Source organism: Struthio camelus, chromosome 2, assembly GCF_040807025.1.
Source record: "Struthio camelus isolate bStrCam1 chromosome 2, bStrCam1.hap1, whole genome shotgun sequence".
NCBI classification, from domain to species: domain Eukaryota; kingdom Metazoa; phylum Chordata; class Aves; order Struthioniformes; family Struthionidae; genus Struthio; species Struthio camelus.
This window is the reverse complement of record NC_090943.1, coordinates 130,854,587-130,869,654: the sequence shown is the minus strand read 5'-3', so window position 1 is coordinate 130,869,654 and position 15,068 is coordinate 130,854,587. Positions and strand designations below refer to the sequence as shown.

Genomic DNA, 15,068 nt, shown 5'->3' with positions numbered 1-15,068 from the left:
TGAAACAGAACGAGCCAGCTTTGAAAGAAAAAGGGAAAGATCTTATGATTAAAAGTTGGGGCAAGCCCTGAGACCATTTTTAATAACTAAAGGTAAGAACTAGAACCTTATAGAAAAAGCGTACAGACTCCTCTAGATGAGAAGATTGCTAGGTAGGAGTCCTACCATAATAAAAATACACAGTAACTGAATCCAAGCTGTAACACATTCTTTGAGGAGGGACGTCTCTAACTTATAACACCATCCATCTAGTCATATACTACTTCCATTAACTAATCAACCTCAGTCAGTGACTGATCTTTAGAAAACAGAAAAGGCTACTGGTAATTTTTGATTTCTCCTAAATAAAAAACGTAGATAGAAATGAACATTTCAAAGTGATGACACAGATTTATCCAACTGGAAAACATGTTGGCAGATGTTATACGATTGTTATTATATATATACAGACATACATACATACATGTATGCACGCACGCACACACACACACACTCTGCATGTGGTCATCTGCTAAGAGCACTGATCTCACCCATGACCCAGGCCAGGAGCAACTGAGCAACAGTCTTTCATCCAGGGGCAAGAAGCTGAGAACAACAAGGCAGACGATATCTGGAAGAAACTGGTTCCACTCACCTTATCAGCAGAAAGGAGAAAGAGGAAAAACCCTCGTATAAAACAAGAAACAAAGAAAACAAGATGATAGAACCGATTTTTAAGAACACAAACTGGGAGGCACCCTGTGTACCCAAAGGTATATACATGTCTGTGCAAAGGGAATTTTTTTTTCACCTTGGCAGAAAACAGTTTGATCAAGAAAGCAGCTTAAACAACTGCAAGAGGAGACAGGACCAAAGGAGAGAAGCTAAGGAAACTTGACCAGAGGCCCCAACACATTCAGGCAGGATGGAAATCCTACATAGGCATTTGTTATTTCGTCTAAGTTTGTGCAGCTCTTCTAACTTCTCTATAATTGAAAAAGCAAGTTTTGAAAGTCTGCAGCAATAAAGCGTGCCTTTATACTACCCCCGGGTCAATCTGGACAAAGCTCAACACTGAATCGTGGCAATTTGAGTAGCTGAATGGTGTTGAGCCCCACTCCTGACACGAGGTCACAGAATCTGTCCCCAGGACACACATCTTCCATGCCAGAGGCAGAAACCATAGGGGAACCTGGTGCAGCTCAAGGGAACGTACAGGTACATGGATCTCGTGTAGCGCCGACAAGAGGGACTTCAGTCAGAACTGCTACAGAGGAGAAGCAGTGCTTCCGTTCAGTTTAATTTCCGAAGGACAATTCTGCAACCCATCCTAGAGGCCAGCACAACTGCAATGACTCCTTACAACAGCGCATGGCTCTTTCACATTCCAGACCATTCATTTGCAGCAATTTCCATCAAGTTGTCTCTTGCTACCAGATCAGCTGCACAGAAAGAGGGAAGTACTTTTGGGCCTACCTGCCTCCCATATAATTTTGAAAAGCGTTTTTGTTCCCAATTCCATTTGATTCCTCTGCACTGCACCTGACCTACAGGGAAAGGAGTGTGTGTCAAGTTTCTCTTTTCTACTCAGAAAAGAGAGAGAGAAATATTTAATTTCCCTTGTAATCTCAGAAACTACAAACCATCCAGCAGTTTAAACTGGACAGAAGGCTTCATACTCTAAGTGGCTGTATATTGTTTACATTCACTCTTAGGAATATGGATATAATTTCACCAAATTTGAATTAATTCAGATTATTTGTATACAGACACATACACAAACCAGAGAAAATTTAGATTTTTTTCTACCACCAGCTGAAAGAGAGGAATAACATGATGAAGTCCAGATCTTAGGACTAGTGCCCTCTTCATACATGATCTTCCTTATTTCATTTTCACCTTAACCATTTCCATCATTAAAAGAGCCTAATGTTTTCCTAAGTTTGAAAATTTTTAGCCAATTTGAAAAGAAATACTAAATGCAAAAGTTAAAAAATGTAAGTCATACAAAAATCCAAAATCTGCATTTACTATTTAATCTTTTGATTATCATAAGACACAACCAACTGTGGAGATAACTGCTATAGATAATTGCTATATATTTGGATGACCTGCATATATTAAATCAGCATTCAGTGCTCACATTTAATGGGTATGTGTATTACCTCAGGAGAATAAAATCTTTATAGACCATCACAGCATAGAAACAAAGAGTATATATACAATAGATTTTCAAATTTTTGTTTTATATACACACATACAGATATCCAGCTTCTCATGGTCTTTTCAGACGTAATAGTTATTTTGCAAATTCAACTTGAGATTCTTCTAAAAGGTAATATAAGACTGTATTTTCAAAATCACCTTAAAAAATAGTATCTGACTTCTCAAACAGCAATTAGATGTTTCAATCTGAATTGCTTTGTATGCAAACAACACGCTTGGTAGCTTGTGATTGATAAAGATATTTTTAATGAGCAGCTTAAGAGAATGTGGGTTTTTTTAATGGAAAGGAGTCATTTACTACAAGGGGTATGCAATTATATTTTGGTGGTTGGCTAGAGGTCCCACCAGCCAATTCGCGAAGACTGAACCCACTAAGCCTCACGATGGTCCTCAACCTGACCAGCCTACATATGCCATAAGTAGCTACTGGTAAATATTTCCAAGATACCATCGTGGAAGTAAGACTGGAGAACAGGAGGGAAGCTGCTCTATGTAACCCCTTCCACTCCATGTTCCTCCTCTTCCTCGGAGGCAGCAAAAGGCCAGATCTCTAAGTTGGACTGCAGCAGGCACTGAATAGCATCCAGTTGCTGGGCAGCATCTGCCATTTCAAAACTATTCCCCATCTCCTTTGGTAAAAAGCAGAGCAGATGGAAGTCTCTCGTAGGCTGGTCTTGGCCCTCAGACCACCACTTGGACCACGCTGCTCTAAGAATAAGAGCAGCCTATTCATTGCCTCAAAATGACTGGCCTACTGTCCTATTTTACAACACAGCCCTATCCGATCCCTTAACTCAATGATAAAACCCAGCATAACACGTAAGCACATTTCATCGCCTGTGCTTGGGTTAGAACTAAGCCATGAAGGAAAACACGGCAATATCACACAAAGCAAAGGAACACATGCGTAACTGCGGTAAGTACCTAAGATAAGACTCTTCTGAATGAGTGAAGATAATGTTATAATTATGTTATAATGAACTATTACCTACACACAGAGACACAGCGTAGGCAGAAGTAGCAGCATAAACTGCGCAACCATCCTTTTCAGAGTGGCAGCTGTATGGTTTCTTAAAACTTTAGAGGACAAGAATAGGAGGGAATCCTTTACGCAACTAAATATCTTATAATTCCTGCTTGTGTCTTACAGTTACCAAATTTTATTTAGAATGAAAAACCCTCAATATAACCCCCTTAGTATTTTTCACAGGACACAAAGCAATTCTCACTTTCACTGGTCTCCCCTTATCTTCCCCCCCTTTAAATTACAGCCAAGAACTCCAAGAAGCAGAACTTTCTGTCCTCCTTTCTGTTCACTCCACAAGCACTGTCCCACATATGCTGGGGTTAGTGATGAATCTGTTAAGATCACTTCTGCTTTTAAAATCCCACTCCGAAAGACAGACCAAGACTCTGGTCATTGATGCAGCTCTTCGGGTTGTTTCAGTGGCAACAAAAAGGGTTAGCCAGCTTTTCCTGAAGAAGGGAAAACCTTGGATAGCACAGTATGAAATAGTCCCTATTAAGTTTCTTGCATAAAGTCAGCCGATGGGCACTGTGAACGTATGGTACTTCGTAAGGCCTTGAGTGTAAATATTCTCCGCTATATCTTGTAATTGAAGAGAAAAAGCAGGAAAGAGAAGGGCATTCTTCTTTGCCATCATACTATATTTAGGACAGGGTGATGTCTGCTGAGCTCTGCCGAAAGGTTCTTACAGGGCTTTGCAAAACGCAGCGCTACCTCTCATGTGAAAAAAAGCCTCTCGCCAAGAATCTGTCAAAACAGGAAAAGGTCCACTGCTGATTCTTGTATGCGGCGAGTGCTGCACCTAGCAAAGCTTCCCTAGCGAAACACTCCTCGGAGGGCCTTCTCTTCCCTTTCCCTCCTTGGAAAGGCTCCTCACTGACTCCTCTGAGCAAGTGAAGTAAACGGGGAATATTCAGCACATATTTGCTGCTCGAGTGCAGAGAAAGAGACGATGTCAGCAGAGACAGAGGAGTGCTGACAGGCCTTTTCTGGATAAAATGTTAGAGCTCCCCTCAAAGGCCCAAAACAGCCTAAAACATATTTGATGCAACCTGAAAGCGTACAGGAGCAGAAGAGGAACTCTTTCTTATCCCTTTTTGCTTGCTGTGCTTGCCTGCCATCCTTAGTGTATGCATACAGTCAAAGGCAGGACGGGTGAAGTAACTCGGAAAAAAGCCGTCCAGAAAAGCTGAGCAATCAGTCCTCAAAAAAATTAATGATAGAAGACTTTGAATAAAGCCAATTTGTAATGGAATGTAAGAAGGGAAGTCCCTAAAGAGAGAAACCGTCTACCCGCTCTGCAGCAGGTTTTGCTGCCCCATGCAGTTTACGGCGGCAAGAGGCCAACTTGGCAAGGCTCCCCTCCGCGGAGGCTGGAGCCGCGCCAGGCACGCTCGCCGGGCTCGCTGCGCTGCCAAGCCAAAGGGGCAATCGAAGAGCCGCTTCTGTGAATCTGCAGAGCCGGTTATAATCCAGGATATGTGTGTTTTAAAATGCTCTTAAGCAAGTCAAGGGCCCTCTGTTTATACACTGCCTGAACATGTGCAACGGTATGCTTAAGCCAGCGAGAGAAAATGAGCCACAGATTGTTAATTATATGGCTATTTGCACTTTGACTGGAAGAGGAAGTAAACTGGTTATAGCTACTTTGGGCTTTACTCCTGCAACTGCATTGAAACCACATTTATGATAGCTGAAACTATGCAATTTATATAAATGTACGTACTTCCTGTTTTTGAAAGAAGCACTCCATTACTGTTACTTAGTTCACGTTAACATTTCTGATACCAGAACGTATTAAATGTGTTCAGCTGTGAGGAGAGTTCTTAGGACTATCTTATTCCAGTGCCCATTTTTAAGTGAAGAGCTAAAACGCGTGTATTGCACAACTATGGAGATCTCTACTCCTAGGACCTAAACGTGTTTCTGAGGTGTTAGGAAAGACGCACGTTTTACAGATGGCAGTTTAAAATGCCTAGCTGTCACCCAGGGCACGTTCAGGCCCTGCAGAGGCTGTCGGTCACAGACCGCAAGGCATTCCACCCAGGCAGGCAACTATATCCTGGATTTCACACACTGGCAGCTCTAGCTTTTTGCATTCAATATACAGCATTTCAAGTGACTCGTAACAGCAGTTTTGTTGGTTTTAGCAGTACATTATTAATTCTTAATTGTGGCAAGCATATGTTCAATTTTATGGACGGTTCCTGTTCTTAAAGCTGAGCTTGTGCAAGAATACAGTCCTCACAGTATAAATCAAAAAATCATTATTTGGCCAAAAGACAATTTTGAAAACACCATTTAACAACCCTAATAAGCAACAGTATGTTTCCTATATGTTTTCTCTTACTTTGCTTATTTATGTTAATTGGTTCTCACAAACCAGACTTCTGCAACGAGTACCATTACATAAATCAGTACTCTGCTTTTCTGTTGACAGTTATTTCCCTAGCAGATTATAGCAGGAAGGCACCTATAGACTCATCACGTTGTTCAGTCAAAAGCAACGCACATCCAGTAAATCCTGATGACAAAACACAAGGATAACACCTATTTACAAAACAAAGCCATTTTATTTATGATGTATTCCTCCAGATCTGTTTCCTGACATATAGCCTAGGTTTCAAGTACCCCTATAAATTTACAGTATTTACAGTCAAGATCACCAAAATCCTTACTACAGAGAAGTGTCAGCATTTCTACTACCTTTTTTGCCCTCCAAGACCTCTTATATCTGACCATTAGATCCAACCTTGTAACCGTGCCCAAACAACCACAAAAACATGCCAGCTTTGCAGTGTTAACATGTTAAAATAAGGGTTCGAGTTAAAATTCCTTATGCAAAAAACTCCAACTAAAAGAAACCACTAAAACTGCAAATTCTAGTATATGTGATTTATCTCATTCCCTTTTCTTAACTTTCAATGTAAACACACTGTAAGGTCGAACTCACATTTCCCTCAGTTGTCTTCTTCCTGCCTCAATTCAAGGCACGGTTTCAAAGCGACAGATAAGCCGATTTGCTACTAAAAGAGGTCGGTCCTGCTTTCCCCTCTTCTTAGCCACCTTCAGGCACAGATATCTGTCCAACTGCAGGACAGGTATGTTCAAAGAGCTCAAACAGCCAACTGGACTAATCCAGCTGAAGCAGTGGTTGGCTGAGTGCTACTTCAGCTCCTGGGGCTGACTCGCTCCCGAACTGTGGCAGCAGCACTGACAGGAGGAGGAAGGGGCTACACCCCTCCGGGAGGGATGAGGCTGCTCTTCTGGAAGCAGTCAGCCACAAGGTCAAGTTCTGCCGCAAAGACACTGGACAAATCTCCCCTAAAAAAGCCCCACGTTCACCCTCCAGCCTCCAAACACGAGAAGAAGTACAAAAATCCAGTTCACAGGTTGCAGCCTAAGACTGCCCAATTACCTTAAGAGCCTCCCTGAGATACAGAAAGGCTCAAACCCAAAGTCTCAGCTTTTTTTTGGCTTCTGAAACCCACTGTTTCTATATGGAAATGTACAAGTCCAGATCTTTGCAATCTTATCCCCAAAAGCAAAGTGAACATTTCTAAAAAGAAAAGAAAAAAAAAAAGAGAGACTGAATGACGGCAACCCAGATTAGCAAGAGCGATACATGCTAGTGGAACAATTCTGCTGTTAAAGATTGTGCAGATGTTGCAGATGTTGCGATGGCAGCAAAGAAAGCCTTTCTTTACCTCCAGCACAGCTGCTGCAGACAACTTCAAAAAGACCTGGCACAGGCCTTCAGCCACACAACTTCCCCCTCGCTTCATCGCACGCGCGTCATCTGAAACTTCAGCGAGCTGCACCAAGGACGACGCTACCACAAGGGGAGTCAGGAACATCTTATCAGCTGTAGGGCAGCTCCTTACGCTGCCAGTACTCGCGTGTACCTTCACACTGCTCAACTATACGTTTCCATTCCTTCTTCATCCGGTAATACCGCATAAAACAACACAATGATATCCCACACTGCTTTCCCTCTGGTTTATACTTCCATTACCTTCTACTTTAAGGAGGGCAACCAAACTACCACATAGTTAGCATATATTAAAGCTTTTGAAATAATAAAGGAAAAGGAAAATATCTGTTAAAATAACATTATAAATTGTTGCCAACTTTAGTTTGTATCCTTCCCTACCCATACGCTGAGCTACTCTTAGCAGTGCGACGCCCCGACCCTGAAGCTGAAAACGGCATACCTCACAATCACATTCACTGTGCGTGCTCAATGCCAGTCTTGTGTTTGCAAGATAATTAATGCAGGTACTACAAAGGAAATATTTATTGCCTAAATTCAAAGTTGAACTTTTCCCTTTAAATGATCAACAAAAAAATGCGTAAAAGCATTCTAGCTAGTAAGTAATATGTGGTACCCAAAAAAGACCTTGCATTGATTTTGTGTATTTAACAGTAAAGCCTACAGAACTTAATTTGATCTACATGTTAAAATTACACTTACTTGTGATTTCCTATAGTGTTCATATTGATAGGAAATACACCTGAGAACCCTAACCCTCAGCAATCCTAAATTAATTTAAGATGAGCATATGTGCATAAGATTAAATTAAAGCATTCCTGACACGTGAACAAAATCTTAGAAAGTGTTTCTAATTTCTCCCTTTTCCCTGCTTTATTAATTCATATGAGATTAGCTCTCGTCAACTTTTAAGGCATGCTCATCTTCTGTCGTTTAAAGTCATGAAAGGATTTGTCACATATAGTATTGTCCCACCAACTGTGATGTCACAGACAAAATAATTACTGCAAACGAGGAAACAGCAGTAGGAGCAAGCGAACTCTTATGCAGCTAAACTTTTGTTAACATTCAAACTTTCTTAATAAGTAAAAGAGGGTAGAAGAAGCTACAGAAACAAGGAAACACAAGCAGGACTACACTGAAAAAGACAAAAAAAAGTCTAAGGTGCATTAGTGAGAATTTGTCAAAAACCTAGTAACCCATGACTTTTTATAAAGAGTATTAATAATACTGATTAAAAATAACAGTGAAGAAAACTCATTGAAACAAAGTAAAGCTCGAAATAGTAGAAATATATCGCAGTATTGCTATACTCAGGAAAAAAATAACACTTCAGAATGACCTACTTTAATAAAAAATGAAAGAGTATGGGCACTAAACCCCAAACTCTACTGGTTTTATAAAACATCATCTACTTCTCAGTATTAGTAACAGACTCATGAAACTGAACCAATTTGTTCAACAGATGTTTCAGTTAACCCAAAGGAATTTTACTTTTCTATGGTAGAAATAAAGAGCTAGGAATAAAATTCCAATATTATTAGCAGCTTTCAAAATATATTAGCTCAAAATTAGCTTCCATTTCCATTAATTCCTTTCCCGATCTTAAAATTCACATAACAGAAAACATTCCCCATACCGGATTAAAAGGGCCACTGAAGCGAAGTAGGCACGTCGATAAAGCAACCCTCCCTCCTACCCCACACCCCCTGTTTTACGGAATACCCAGAAACGGTACAGTTTTTCTTTTTCTTGGCGTTCCTCTCTCCGCATTAGCGGATAATCTTCCCCGCGTGGCTCTGCCAGCGCGTTGCCCTGCAGGCCCACAACACCCCTGCTGTCCCAGTCCCGGGCTCTTCTTGAGCAGACTCCGTGAATTGTGTGATCGTTTGGTAACATGTACCATTGCATCACTCTAATTGCAACATGATTCTCCATGCTCTAGGTAGAGCAAATAATTTCATCTTTAACTTCTGCTTACAAAATTGGAATCTTTGTCTCCCACCCCTCCCTTCTGGTTTACTGTTTTAAACACAGAGACTTAAAGGAACCGTTGCACTGCATGGCAGCACTCAAAAATAACTCAGGTTTTCTTAGAAAGCAGCACTTAAAAATACTGCTCTATGACTAAAGCCTTACTGCGGCCTTTCAGAGAGCCACATGTGTTAGATCTGCCGTGAGCAGACTGGGAGTGGAACGCGCTTTCGTACTCTGTTTATTGAATATAACATTTACCCGTTATTACAGCTTCGTAGCGTTTTCTGTCTCTCTCTTCTGCAGCACAGACTAACAGCTTATCTGGCGAACATGCTCACTGTGTTTCTAGGCCCCAAAGACAAACTTTTGGTTAATTCATAAAATCTGATCTAATGTTAGATATTTTGTATTCAAGTCAGCTAAGTTAAAACAATATTTAGCTTAACTGTGGCCTGGCCAAAAAATTCAGTGTTATCTACTGATTACAACACCATTGTAGCTAGCTATGGACACCACACTGGGAAAATACCAATCCTGAGCCTGAAGAAATACAGCTGAAATTCTGACCTCCAGCTATTCTGATAGTGGGTATTACAAACAGTGTGTACTTCATATCTGATACAATAACCAGGCACAAGATGCATGTGCCTGCGATCAATGATGAATTTACTTGTTATTTTAGTTTTACGTAGCTATATTATTCGAGCTGACAGAATCAAAAAATGCAGTGCTTTTTACACCGCAACGTATTTCATGATTTGAACATCTACACTAAGACAAATCTGCAGAGGCATGCACTTGCAAGTAGGAAATGGAAGAAATAGGGGCACTTTAGGGAAACCTAAGCTTTGCTGTTGTTTGCATATGTGGCATGAAACGCCCTGCAGTTATGTCATACAATTTCCACATCACCTCTGCTTCATTCAGTGTACAAAATTACCACAAATCGAAACAGGAATCTGTTTTACCCTTAGTGCTCGGCATATGGTCTGACACCATATTTACTGACTATTACTCAAACCCTCTTCTGAAGGGAGAACAAGGACCTTTTTTTGCAAATTCAGCCAGGCACCTGAGTCCTTCAGAAACATAATGGTTACTCCTACTGTTATTCTGCTATTCCTAACTTATAAATAAACTAATAGTGAGGGAGATTAAAGGTCAAGATTATTCTCCAGTTCTGAAGACAACGTTGCCTCCAGTCTGCCATAACTCGACCCTAATTTTTGCACAGTACTTAGCAGGACATTGTGCTTTACATAGCACTTTAAAACATCATCCATCCCCCAGTGTCTCACTTGCAGTTATCAGTGCTCAGCACTTTTCTAAATCAGACTCAGAGATCTCGAGTCATCCACAGGAAAGCAAGACACAGACAGACAGTAACAACATGAGAAAAGACAGGATTAAGCAACTCACCTAGGAACTCACATAGGAACTCTGGAGCACAGACAGGAAGAGAATCCAGTTCGCCAGGGCAGCACGCGGCGGTGCAGAGCATCAAAACATCTTCTGCCTTCCTGCGATCCCCTGCCTCCCTCCCCACGCAAATCCCAACTTTGGCAATAAACGAGGCAGGGGTACTACAGAGAACAGCCTCCTCCACTGCATCAGCCAGACTCATTCCCAGGGCAGGTCCATCCTGTGCGCCAAATGAAGCAGGGGTCCTGCGGAAAAAAACAGGATGTTAGCACACACTCAAATACTACATTGTAACGCTTACTCACCAGGGGCCAAATTAAGGAGCTCTGCAAAGATAAACTTAATTTTGGCATTATTTAACTTGGACGCTGCCACACCACAAACACGTTTGCATTATCAACTTCTAGAAAAACAAATTGAGACATCAGAAAGTCTGATGGTGTCACACTGACACCTACACAACTCAGCAGTAGCGCTGAAATCTTTAGAAATATACTGTGCAGTTGTAGCAGCAAAGGAGTAAACGAGAAACCGATAGCAAAAGCAAACCAAACCTCTCCATAGGGACTAGCAGTAGGTGGTGATAAAACACACATTCCCGAGAAGCTTCTGCTGAAACCAAAGAATGTTTATTTACATTTCAGGATCTTTATAGGAAAGGACCCTCCACGACAAACTCCTCTGCCTGTTTCCCCCAAGCCTGACACCCTATATCCTCTAGCCTGTGTCGATTCAAGTCCTGGTCCTTCTTCATTCCTGCCTTCAGTGTCCTTGCCAGGTTTCTTCTAGTCTCCATTCCCTAATGCTTTTCAAACTATGGACTACCTCCTTGTATCTCCAGTTATTTCCAGTCTTTCCATACATGGTATTGTCACACACTCCCCTGGGCTCTCCCTCCTTTGTCCTATTTCATTCTTCTACAGATACTTCTATTAACTCCAGTCCCTGCCCATAGTTCATTCTTCCACCCGGCTGCCCAGGCCTGGATCAGTATGTCCACCAGCTCCTGGCCTTGGTTCTCTCCTCCAACTCTCTGCCTGTGACAGCTCTAGCTACCCTGTATCTTAACTCCTTATTAGACCCCACTTCCCTTGAACCGTCTCTTTAGCCCCGCTCACCAGTTCTTAGTTCCTATGCTGCTGCCCATAAAAAAACAGGCAACTGCTGCAATGACAGAGAAGGGCTAAACTTGTCTCACCCCAAGCTCAAAATAGCCACCAGATGGGAAGGCAGAGGAGGGCGAGGGAAAGGAAGGGACCTGGTGCCTGCACTCCCTCCTTTTTTGCCTTGCGGTGCTGGGGAAAAGCTGAAGAACGGAGCCACCGGAGGCAGATGATCAAAATGCAAAAGGCCAAATCAAGGCCTTAAATAAACATTGCAGAGGTTTTCTACAAATATGCTTAAACATCCCCTGTGCCACGTTTTTTGTCATCCCTTCCTCTCTCTCTTTTCGCTTTAGGTTAACACCAAGTTGTCATCCTCCTCCTCTCACCCCCCTGCTCCCTTCTTTCCCCTTTTCTTTCCATTTACGTTTGTCTCCTGAGCAAACCCACGTCAAACGATAACAAGAAGAGAGAGATGTGGGACTGACAGGAAGTGTGCCGCGACCACATTTTTCTCTCCGTGTTCTCTCCTCGCACACTGGGTCCGTCTTCTCTGTTTACAGTCCAGGTCATTTTTGGGCAGGGACCACACTATCACTCTCTGTGCTTGCACAGTGCCCAGCACACCCAGGGCCCAATCCTGCCTCCTAAGCACTCCTGGTAACAGGCAGCTGTTTTGTCCGTCAGCTCAGCCTCCACTCAGCCTCTAGTCTCCTCGCCCAACCAGTACAGCTCTCTCCTTCCCTAGCTGAACTGCACCAATCTCCCACCCCCTTGGTCCTGTTCTCAGTTCTCCAAATCGAGCAGCTTCTCTTCCAAAGTTGCCCAGTGAGAAATAATTGAGAATAACGGACCCGCTCTCAGGTACAATGGCCAAGCCCATTCCTTACAACATGCTGTGACCCCTGCCCAGCTGTATCTTGGTTGGTACTTAGGGATGGCACATGCGCAGCAGTAGAAGACACAGACTTGCTCAGCAAGAAGGAAAACACCATCAGTTGCATCCATGCAGCTCTGACATGCTCCAGATAGCATGTGAGAACGGTGATTTCTTTAAAAGCTTACAGCTTGCTTATATTGGAGATTTTCACAGCACTGACAGCAGGCAAAGCTCTGACTCACCCTCCTTCTCCAGTGCCTGTCCCCAGCGCTTTCCCCACTGCCATCTAATTTCTAGTTTCTGCTTCAAAGGAAGGGACATCACAGCGTTTCCAAGAAAGGTTTATAAGGAAAAAATCTACACACAAGAAATAACTCTTTTCCCCCACATTCTTCTCACAAAGAGCTAAATAATTTGGCAGGAAAAAAAAAAAGAAAAAAAGCTAGAGGCAAACACCCAACTTAGACCATTCCAGCCCCAAAGGCTAATGTTTTGCAAAGTTATAAAAAACTCGAAACAGCATCCTATAATGGGAAGCATCAGGCAGCCTTCCTCCGCAGAAGTCCTGGCACGTCTCGCTCGGCCCCTAATGGAGTAAGCCAGACAGCCCTCTCCAGCAAGAGCCACACAAATACCAAAATCAAAGATCAGCAGTCGAACCAAAAATTAGCTACGGAGCTTCTACAGTGCCTAAGCAAACGCAGTGCAAGCCTCATCTGTCTTTGCCACCAGTTTGGTTGTAGGCCTACAAGCAACGTCCGAACAGCACCGCCAGACCGTGCAGAAGCAAGTTAGGCTTTCTGACGGTGTCACCATTTTTACCCGTGCTTGCCTGAAAAGCTGCAACTGCTCACAACATACATCTAGGCCACAAAAACCTGAAGTAAAATGGGTTACCTTGATTCACTATGAAGGTCGCATACAGCTAACACAGATAATTAAGCAAACCCATTTTACTTCATATTTGCACTAAATTAGGAGCTGTCACATACCAGTTACAAAGTCTCCCGATGAGGAAAGGTAACTTCTCATGACACTGACTCAGTCGCTTGTGATCATCTGCCCCTGCCTGGAGGGGAGATAACCTTTTGGTATGGAAATTCTAGGAAACTTTTTCTTTCTTTTTCTCTGTTTAGCAGTTACTTATCTCAACCTGGAAAAAGAAAAAAAAACCCCAAACAACTCCCCCCAAAACAAACAAAAAACTGCATTAAGTGGCATTAACATACGCAGCTTAATAATATTCAGAAAAACCTCTCAAAACAGACAACACGTTTCTTTTATAATAAAATCCAGTTCACAGATTTTTTGCTGAGCTCTTAATAGCAAACAAGACAACAATTTCTCGATGGTTCTCATAAATACTTCTGTAAAAACATTGCCCAGAAGAGCAGACCAATAAAACAGAGAAACAAACTCGTATGCTCACAGATGTGTGCAAATTATAAATCTGACAACTAAAATAATCTTATATATGACATTTATTTTTCAATAAAAATTAATTATTTCCAAGGAATGACTGAATATTCCTGTGGGATTATCTGTTTCATCCAGAGACATCTGAGATACCTAATTTTCAAAAAAAAAAAACTGTGGCAATAAAGTATGTGACCTACATGCATGTTCCCAGAACATTCATTCTTATTTTTATGAAGGTAAGCTAAACAGCTCAAACATCAGGGTGTAAAATCATAATGAAACATTAAAAGCTCATTTCCATTTTGAAAAAAGACTAATAAATAATACTGTATCTTGAATTCAATTTAAGTAAGAAAACTGGCTATCGAGCATCTATAATAGCTAGATTTTTTTTTTAAGGACGGAATAATTTTCTGATCACTAGTTACAGTTAAGAAGAAAAGTATAATTAGGTTGAATTAAACTTTAGTATGGCAATGTACAATCATGGAAACTACACTAAACCTCTTCCTAAAAAAAGGAGAGCAGAATTTCATGCACTGTTTTATTTGGCAGAGTATAACATACTGGCTTTCAGTAAAGGACTTTTTTTCAATGAAGAAAAAGGAAAATAAAATATTTCCATTCATACAACATTACTCAACTGATTAGAAGTATCAGGCACTGGTAGTTGTCTCTCAGCTGTAAGCCACTCTAACAGACTTAGCTCACCATACAGATCATTATAATGTTCCTGAAAACTCATCTGAAATCCAGCAGATCTGCAAAAATGATACCCTTTTAAAAATATATATATATTTCGTCATTGGAATAATCATTTAGTGTTTTACTGCATAAATTTCAAGTAGAAAAGTTTTAATGTAAAAGAAAACAGGGAACTCTGAAGAATGGAAACACTTGAAAAGATTCTAAGATTGAATATATTTACACAAGATCTGTGAATATATATGCACTTTGCTGTATATACGTCAAGAAAAAGGTGGGGCTCAGTGCAGTTAATTTTAAATCAAAGATTAATCTTCCTTAGGATTAAAACTGTGTTTTTATGTGGACCGAAGCCAACTGACTGAAGTGTATCAAACATCTTACCCAACAGTGAGGATTGATCCAAGACCATTAATTCAGTGAAAGGTATGTTTTTGGTTTTTTTTTTTTTTTTGAGGGGGGGAGCGGGAATGTACGTATTGTACAGCATTTTTGAAGTACAAAGTATTCCCTGAAAACCTTCTCAATTTTCTGTTATTAGTACAATTATCACAAGGC

General features: G+C 41.3%; 1 protein-coding gene across 1 annotated transcript in view; it reads right to left on the bottom strand.

Moving 5' to 3' along the window:
* The window catches only part of NCOA2 (nuclear receptor coactivator 2), a 195,993-nt gene that overhangs the window by 113,154 nt on the left and 67,771 nt on the right, over positions 1–15,068 (bottom strand). The window contains 1 exon segment of the mRNA XM_068932536.1: positions 10,401–10,648. The gene's annotated coding sequence lies outside the window, so the exon portion shown is untranslated.